This window comes from Schistocerca nitens, chromosome 2, assembly GCF_023898315.1.
Source record: "Schistocerca nitens isolate TAMUIC-IGC-003100 chromosome 2, iqSchNite1.1, whole genome shotgun sequence".
In the NCBI taxonomy this organism is placed as follows: domain Eukaryota; kingdom Metazoa; phylum Arthropoda; class Insecta; order Orthoptera; family Acrididae; genus Schistocerca; species Schistocerca nitens.
This window is the reverse complement of record NC_064615.1, coordinates 167,910-175,883: the sequence shown is the minus strand read 5'-3', so window position 1 is coordinate 175,883 and position 7,974 is coordinate 167,910. Positions and strand designations below refer to the sequence as shown.

The following is a 7,974-nucleotide window of genomic DNA, read 5'->3' as shown; positions in this document are numbered from 1 at the left end:
AGGAAACTGTTGTTGTAGCACCCCCCTCGGTCTAACGAACGAAGTAATATGAATAGCCGTGTCGCAGTGACATTATCGAGGTATCATTTCAAAATGGGGTTCTTCCAGGTGGAACATGAACGTACGCTGTGTTTTAAGCGCACAAATCTTGCTGTGATGGCCGTTTCTCAGAAAATGTATTCGTTTAAGAAAAATCATTGCACTGTCGCATGAAACCAAAAGATTTTTTGATAAGATAACGATCAGGAAACTCGCTGGAACGTTGCGATAAGGACTGCCCTGTCACTGGACTGATAAGCGTTCTCCAAACACGAATTTCCGAAAACATGTAAGGTAGATGTTAGATCACATGACGAGGGTCCAAATCCTGCTCTTTGCAAACACAAGGACTACAGTTTACTGCTGTCTCATTTCATTCGAACAAGTTGTTTTTGTAGGCTACGCCGCTTATCAGAGGAGATAGTGCGTCGCTTTTTATGGGAGCGTATGAGGTCGACCCTGAACACCGTTTACTGCACTGGTGGCCGCCCCTCCCCCTCCCCCCCCCCCCTTCCACGGACTTTCCTCAGGCCATTACTCCCCTTCCCTCCCCCCTTCCCGCCACCCCAGAGCATCGCTTCGCGTGAACAGCCAGCCTCGTCCCACACTGTTGACAGAACTGCCTCTCAGGAAAGCGCTGGCAGCCCTCTGCTGTTGCTACACCTACGCTGGTGAGTGCTAACCTCGTAAGCTTCTGCCATCACCGTTACTGTTCGCAACGAACCATTTCTTGATCGTCGGTGTAGTAAAGTACAGTTGTACAATGAACCGTTAAACATCTAAATCCTTGACAATACCGGATCTGAAAGTCCGTAACAACACGTTATTCGTACTTTTAATACAACGATGAACTTGTTAAAGCAGAACCTTTGAGATATGGCAATATGCTTTATGCCGGCTGAGTCAGCAATGAGTGTCGTATTAAGTGGCCATATTCCAACACCTGTAGTACCAAGATTCGCAAAACTGTATTGTAAGTGTACGGTTATGCTACAAGACACGTTCAGTAACCATTGAGAAAAAGGCAGCAGAAAATTATTATTCCATAACGATTAGCTTTTTCACTATTTCACATAATCTCCACCAACAGCTAGGCATATATCTGATCGCTCCGTGAAGTAATTCCAACGCTGAATAATTCTTGCCCTTGGTAGCTGCTCAGGGGCAGCCCATATTTCGCACAGGATGCGTAACCTGGTATTGTCTTCGAGCTTGATACAACACTGAAAATCCTTCCATCTCGAACATATTGTACAAGAAAAAAGCGTTTCATAAATGACTAAATGCACACAGTTCTAACAAAAACGTTATGCAAATGAACAATCGTCAACGATTTTTATACGTCTGTCTTCGCAAAAGTGATAAGCTAATTAACCCGTGCGATATATCATAATGGCATGGGACAAGTCAGTTTATAGTTTTTAAGTCAATTAGTACTTAATTCACCTGTCGACAGTGCGGTGAGCTGAAGCTGTGAATTATATGCTTGTTCCCAAGTGGCATGAATTCTGATCTGAAGTTATGTTTGGAGTAGCGAAAATGATTGACACAAAAATTGTAATATTGCGAGCTGAGCCGGTGTTCTTGGCTCTTACCGTATATATTTGTGCCGTTTTCTGTACCCTTCGATCTACGATAGCACTTTCCTGGTGGTAGAGGATTTACAGAGAGGCCAGGTAGACATCAGGTTCTATGATACAGCTTTTATCGACGAACACAATCAATTTGTTCCGTCTAAGCTACACTACCAAGTTACACGCCTGTTTACCCGGCACGCGACGTGTACTTTTATCACATGGTAAAAATAAGAAATAAACGGAGAGAGTTAGAAATCACAGAAACCCGAGCGAGTAAGAAAATTACAAAATGAGGCAGACTCAATCACAGCCCAAGCCCTAATAGCATGAATTTTAAGGCAGTACTGCTATATCAATGCTTTGTATCATAGTTAACCATAGGAAAACTGGATAGAAATTCTCCTATTTCCATTTGCAAACCGTAAAAGTAACAAAAGCTGCAACATCCAAAAGTTGATGATCGAAAGGGGATTTCCAATAACATCGATGAGGTTTTTTTTTTTCAGTCAACGGTAATGCAGATAAACTGTCATCCCAGGCCATTGTCATTCATTTGTTGCAGTAAAGCTTTATGTTGCCACTGGTTTTTAAGCCAAGTTTCACCATAACACTAGCGAAAGGCAGAACCGCAGAAGCATAAATTTACGTTACATAGGGTTGTAAATCTTTATAGTGTGTAAATTATGCAGAAGACAGATTGTAAACTAAAAGTTTTGAGGTAAGGATCCAATGGTTACATTACAGGATTTGAACAAAAATATGGGAACACCTCGAGAAATGCATGCTTGAACATAAATGCAGATGCTAGCCGAGCCCACAGGTTGCGCTGTTTTACTGGAGCACGAGCGGCGGCTGTGCAGTTTCCTCAGTGTGTTTCACGTGCCAGCCGTCTTCTGTGTAGCTGTGAGCGCACCATGTCGCAGCTGAGTGAACTCAAACACGGGCAAATTACTGGTGCTCGTTTGGTGGTCACTTCCGTTACCAGGGAGCCGAAGGTGTTTAGTTATACAAGAGGCTCAGTATGGAACATTTATACCGCATGCTGGGAAAGTGTAAAAACGTCATCCCCTAAGTAACAACATGGAAGAAGGTGTTTGCTGAGTGCTCGTAAAAGACGGTCTGTGAAGAGAATTGCAAAAGTCTCTGCAGAACGGAATGTCTCACTCTCGCATCCCCTGAGTAAAACAACACTAAGGGAGCTCCGTAAGCTCGGAAGTGCAGGGCGGGCTGCAATTCCAAACCCACACTTCAGTTATCGAAATGACCGTAACAGGAAAACGTTGTGGCGAAGCCACAAAACCTGCCTGCCTTTCGCGGGCACGAGGACGAACTGGCGCGTCCCCCTGGCCACCGCTGTCACCAGACCTCAACATCGCTGAGCCCCCGAGGTCTGCTGTAGAGAGGCGGGTGCGCGTTCGCCGTCCACCTCCACCGTCGTGACCTGAACCTGCGACCATTTTGTAGGGAGAACGGCAGGCGCACGGTCCTCTTCAAAATCATAGCAGACTTACGTTTACCCAGTCCTAGACGACTGGAAGCTGTTTCGAAAGCAAACAGGTTTTCTCCGCTGTATTAGGTATGGCAACGCGATGTGTTTTTTGTGTTTCCACATATTTGTCCAACCCCTGCATGAATTTCAGGCCGAACGAGATCCTGAATAAGTGATGCATGCGAAGCGCGTCTTTCCAGACACTTTTGACAATAAACAGCTGTCTCCCTCATTAACGTTAATGGCGCTGACTTGAAAAACAATCCACAATCGTCTGTAACACGCCCATAATGGAATTTATCACTATTTACTGGTCCTGACTGATTGTTGAAGATGATATATTACTCGTTACTCGAATTTGCTTACATTCATTTATTGTACGATGCGACTGCATGCATTTTCTGGAAATCCGGATGAATAAGCAGCGAAAAGTAAACAAAAAGATTAAACAGTATCCATCAGCTTTCCCGTGAAGTGTACTCTTCGACGAAAACAGTATGTAGAGTACTTGTGGAGCATCTATACGCCCATATCACAAACAACGCGTGGTTGGGCCAGATTATTTGGAACCAATAACTCAGTTCTGTAAACATATTATATACTAATGGGTTCTTCGAGACTGGCAACCGTTACCTTTATCATTTGCTGTGAGCTAAACTACCTATTACAAAGTGTAAGTTACTTGTTTAAAAAAAAAATACTCGTTTCCAACCAGTAGTCCCTGTCTAAAGCATTCAAGTTAGTCAACTGTACTACGAGGGCTATTCCAAAAGTAAGGTCCGATAGGTCGCGAGATGGAAACCACGGTAAAAATCAAAAATGTTTCATTTGCAACAGTTAGATACACCTTGCAGCTACTTATCTCCATAGTCGCCGACCCGACTTAGACGTGTATCGTAGCGTTGTACCAACTTTCCCATACCCTCGCTATAGAAGGCAGCCGCCAGTGCTCTCCGCCAATTCTCTACGCTGGCCTACGGCTCGTTGTCTTGTGCCGAAATGTTGTCTTCATAACCAGCGGTTCATGTGACCTGAGCTGAAACCCAGAGGGAGACAATTACGGGCTGTATTGTGGGTAATCTCACATTTCCATTTGAAAACGATGCAGGAGCATCTTCATTGCCCCTGCAGAATGCGGCTGAGAATTGTCTTGAAGACGAAACAGCACGACAGTTATGTAATGTTAGCTGCATAGCTTCAGGGGAAATTTCTCACCAGGCCCCCGTACTTGGCGGCAGACACTATTTTCTAGACATCTTTACGCACTCACTGCGAGCTCAGAAATGAGAAGAGCGACGTGATGCTAACTGGGGTTATACTAGAGACACTACCCAACACATCTGTGCAAAGCTTTATCGGATTTTCATAGTCGTTTCCATTTCGTGACCGATCGGACCTTACTTTCGGAATAGCCCTCGTACATGTGTAATATTGACACTAACTTTGCAGTCCATTAAAAAAAGGGCATTTCAGAGAAAATTCGATTTCTGTTATGCACCCTTTTCACTGTTCTTATTAAGTACTGTCTTTAGTAATAGTCGTTTATAACGCTTCTTAAAGCGAATTTCCTGATGTAAACTACAAATTGCCTTTTCACGACACCAGTCGCTTAAAAAAAATCGCACTGCCTGTAGGTCACACACGAGTATGGTAAAAAATAAACATCAACAATGTTTTACATTTATCACCGCCACATCACTTCTCTCTCGTAATGGGAATGATGCAGTGTGAAAAAACGTGAAAAGATTTGAGAGCGCTACTTTAATCTCAACCGATAACTAATTGAAATTAGTGATGCATGGTCTTATAAGACTTCATTTGATACTTCCTGCCTTTTTCTTCTAGACAAATTACGTCAACAGCGTGTCTCATTGTTGCAGAGGCAATTACACTGACGCATCGTAGCAGGTACACTGACCAGGCAGACCATTGTGACTGCCTACGTAATAGCCGTTTTTTCCACCTTTGGCACGGATAACTGCGGCGACGCGTAGTGGCTTGGAAGCAACGAAGCCTTGGTAGTTCGCTGGAGGGAGTTGGCATCACATCTGCACACACAAATCACCCAATTTCCGTAAATTACTAAAGGAATAAAAATATCTTGTAACCATAAAAGGGAACTGTATCTAACAACAAAAAAGAGTAATGACCCAGAAGCAGCCAAATATTATAGAAACTACTGTGCTACATTATGAAAGGTTATTAAAAAGTCCAGAAGCATGTGCATCATGTGTGAGATTAAAACCTCTGATAACTAAATCAAAACAATTTTGAATATTATTACAAGGGAGACAGGACAACCAAGAGTACAGGATGACGGCATTACCATCAAAGCGAATGGAAACTTGACAAACAACAAGCCGGAAGTCGAAAACATTTTGAATAATCATTTTTTAAATGTTGTAGAGAAAATAGCATCTAAATGTTCATTAGAAGAAGCAAGGCAGTTAATGGAAGAGGCCTTACCCACACCATTTGATACAATTGAAATTCCACCCACCTCAACTTCTGAAATTAGGAAGATAATAAACTCTCTCAAGAATGAAAGCTCACACGGAATTGATGGCATTTCCAGCAGGATAATAAAAGCTTGTTCCCAAGAGATAAGTGGGATTCTTAGCCACATATGTAACAGGTCTCTGAAGCAGGGTATTTTCCCAGACAGACTGAAGTATATCACCGCATAAAAAAGGGGATACGTCTGATGTCAACAACTACCTCCCAATCTCTCTTCTGACTGCCTTATCCAAAATTCTGGAAAAAGTAGTGTATTGTACAGTAGCTTCACATCTTTGTAAAAATAAAGTTTTAACAAAATGTCAGTTTGCTTTCCAGAAAGGTTTTTCAACGGAAAGTGCTATATACACTTTCACTAATGAAATATTAAATGCTCTGAGTAACCGGAAGGCACCCATTGGGATTTTTTGTGATCTCTCAAAGGCTTTTGATTTTGTAAATCATGGAATACTTCTAGATAAGCTCAAGTACTGTGGTATGAATGGGACAGTGCTCAAATGGTTTAAATCATACCTAACTGGAAGAGTGCAGAAAGTTGAAATAAACAGTTCACATAATATGCAAAAAACGTGATTTCTCAAACTGGGGAACAATGAAGAATGGGTTGCCGCAAGGTTCGGTCTTGGGTCCTCTGCTGTTCTTAATATACGTATATTAATGACTTGCCATTCTATATTCACGAAGATACAAAGCTGGTACTTTTTGCCGATGCTACAAGTATAGTTATCACACCCAACAGGCAAGAATTAACTGATGAAATTGTAAACGATGTTTTTCAGAAAATCATTAAATGGTTCTCTGCGAATAGGCTCTCATTAAACTTTGACGAAACACAGTATATACAGTTTCACGAAATTAGCTTACCACGCCTATTTTCATTCTCTGCTTTCGTATGGCATAATATTCTGGGGTAACTTATCATTGAGTAAAAGAGTGTTCATTGCACAAAAGCGTGTGATCAGAATAATTGCTAGAGCTCATCCAAGATCATCCTGCAGACATTTAAAGAGCTATGGATCTTCACTGTAGTCTCCCAATACATATATTCACTTATGAAATTTGTTATTAACAATCCGAATGAATTCAAAAATAATAGCAGTGTATATGGCTACAACACTAGGAGAAAGGATGATTTTTCACTACTCAAGGTTAAATCTAACTTTGGCTCAGAAGGGGGTAAATTATGCTGCCGCAAAAGCCTTTGGTCACCTACCTAATAGCATCTAAAGTCTGACAGATAGCCATATAGCATTTAAAAGGAAATTAAAAGAATTTCTGAATGGCAACTCCTTCTACTCATTAGATGAATTTTTGGGTATAGTAACTGGGTAATTTCCCCACCCCAAAAAATATTAAGTGTCATGTAATATTTTGTGTAATGTAATATCTTGTATAGACCCCTTTTATTAACCTGACACGTTCCACATGATCACGAAGTGTCGTATTCATGATCTATGGAACAAGTACTAATCTAATCTAGTCTAATCTAATCTCCAGTCTGTTGAAGACACTCACCAAAGCACTCCTCTAACGCCCGACAAGCCGCTCAGTTTCCGAAATTCTCGTGCAGGAACCTCTGGGCCATCACTATCTGCCCTAGGTCAAAGTCAGACAGATCGTGCACCTCTCCGATTTTGCACACGGAAAGCACGCTCATTGATAGTGTATGCACGTTGCGTGTGTCTGGCTAGCAGTCATTCCTCGCCAGGTGATGCTGCTATCGCGTGGACGGGTTTATATCGATAGTAGGTCTGTGGTCATGATGACCTGGTTGATCAGTGTATGCCTAACAAACTTGTGAAGTGGGGAAATACTCTTGGTCCAAAAACTTATTGATAGACGGCTACGAAAGGCAAGAGAAATTGTCTCGGATTCAAACGCCATGTTAACAACATAAACCAAAGAGAACAATAAGAAATGTTTTAACGAGTTACACAGTGAAATTCTACTAATCTCACGGAAAAAGCTAGAGATGTTCAAGTCTTAGGTGAAATTAGCAAATGAGTCAAAGTCATGAGTCTTTTTTCCATTGAAGTCAAAACTCTGCTGAATGAGGCTGTTGGAAGAACATTTTCTCCAATTCCCAACCCAAATTGATGTAACATTGAGAGAAGAGGAGACTCATTCAAATTAAACTGTATGTTCCTCCACCAGCTGGCAGCTGAAGGGTCGCAGGAAAGCGGCAAGTCCATACCATCTCCAACAGCACCGTTCATATTAAAGCACTATAGTGTTTTAATCGACCCATGGGTTGATTCATTCATTTCATTTCCGTGTCTGGCCAGCATTTCCAAAAAATAGCAGCTGCGAAGGCTTCGTCATTTCCTTCATAAACATCTTGTATTGCCTGGG

At 41.9% G+C, this 7,974-nt stretch overlaps 1 protein-coding gene across 1 annotated transcript in view; it reads left to right on the top strand.

Annotated features, from left to right (window-relative positions):
• The first annotated feature begins 611 nt into the window (after positions 1 to 611).
• The window catches only part of LOC126235654 (cytochrome P450 9e2-like), a 91,253-nt gene continuing 83,890 nt past the window's right edge, over positions 612 to 7,974 (top strand). Inside the window, exon 1 of the mRNA XM_049944369.1 lies at positions 612 to 710. The gene's annotated coding sequence lies outside the window, so the exon portion shown is untranslated. The remainder of the gene's footprint in view (positions 711 to 7,974) is intronic.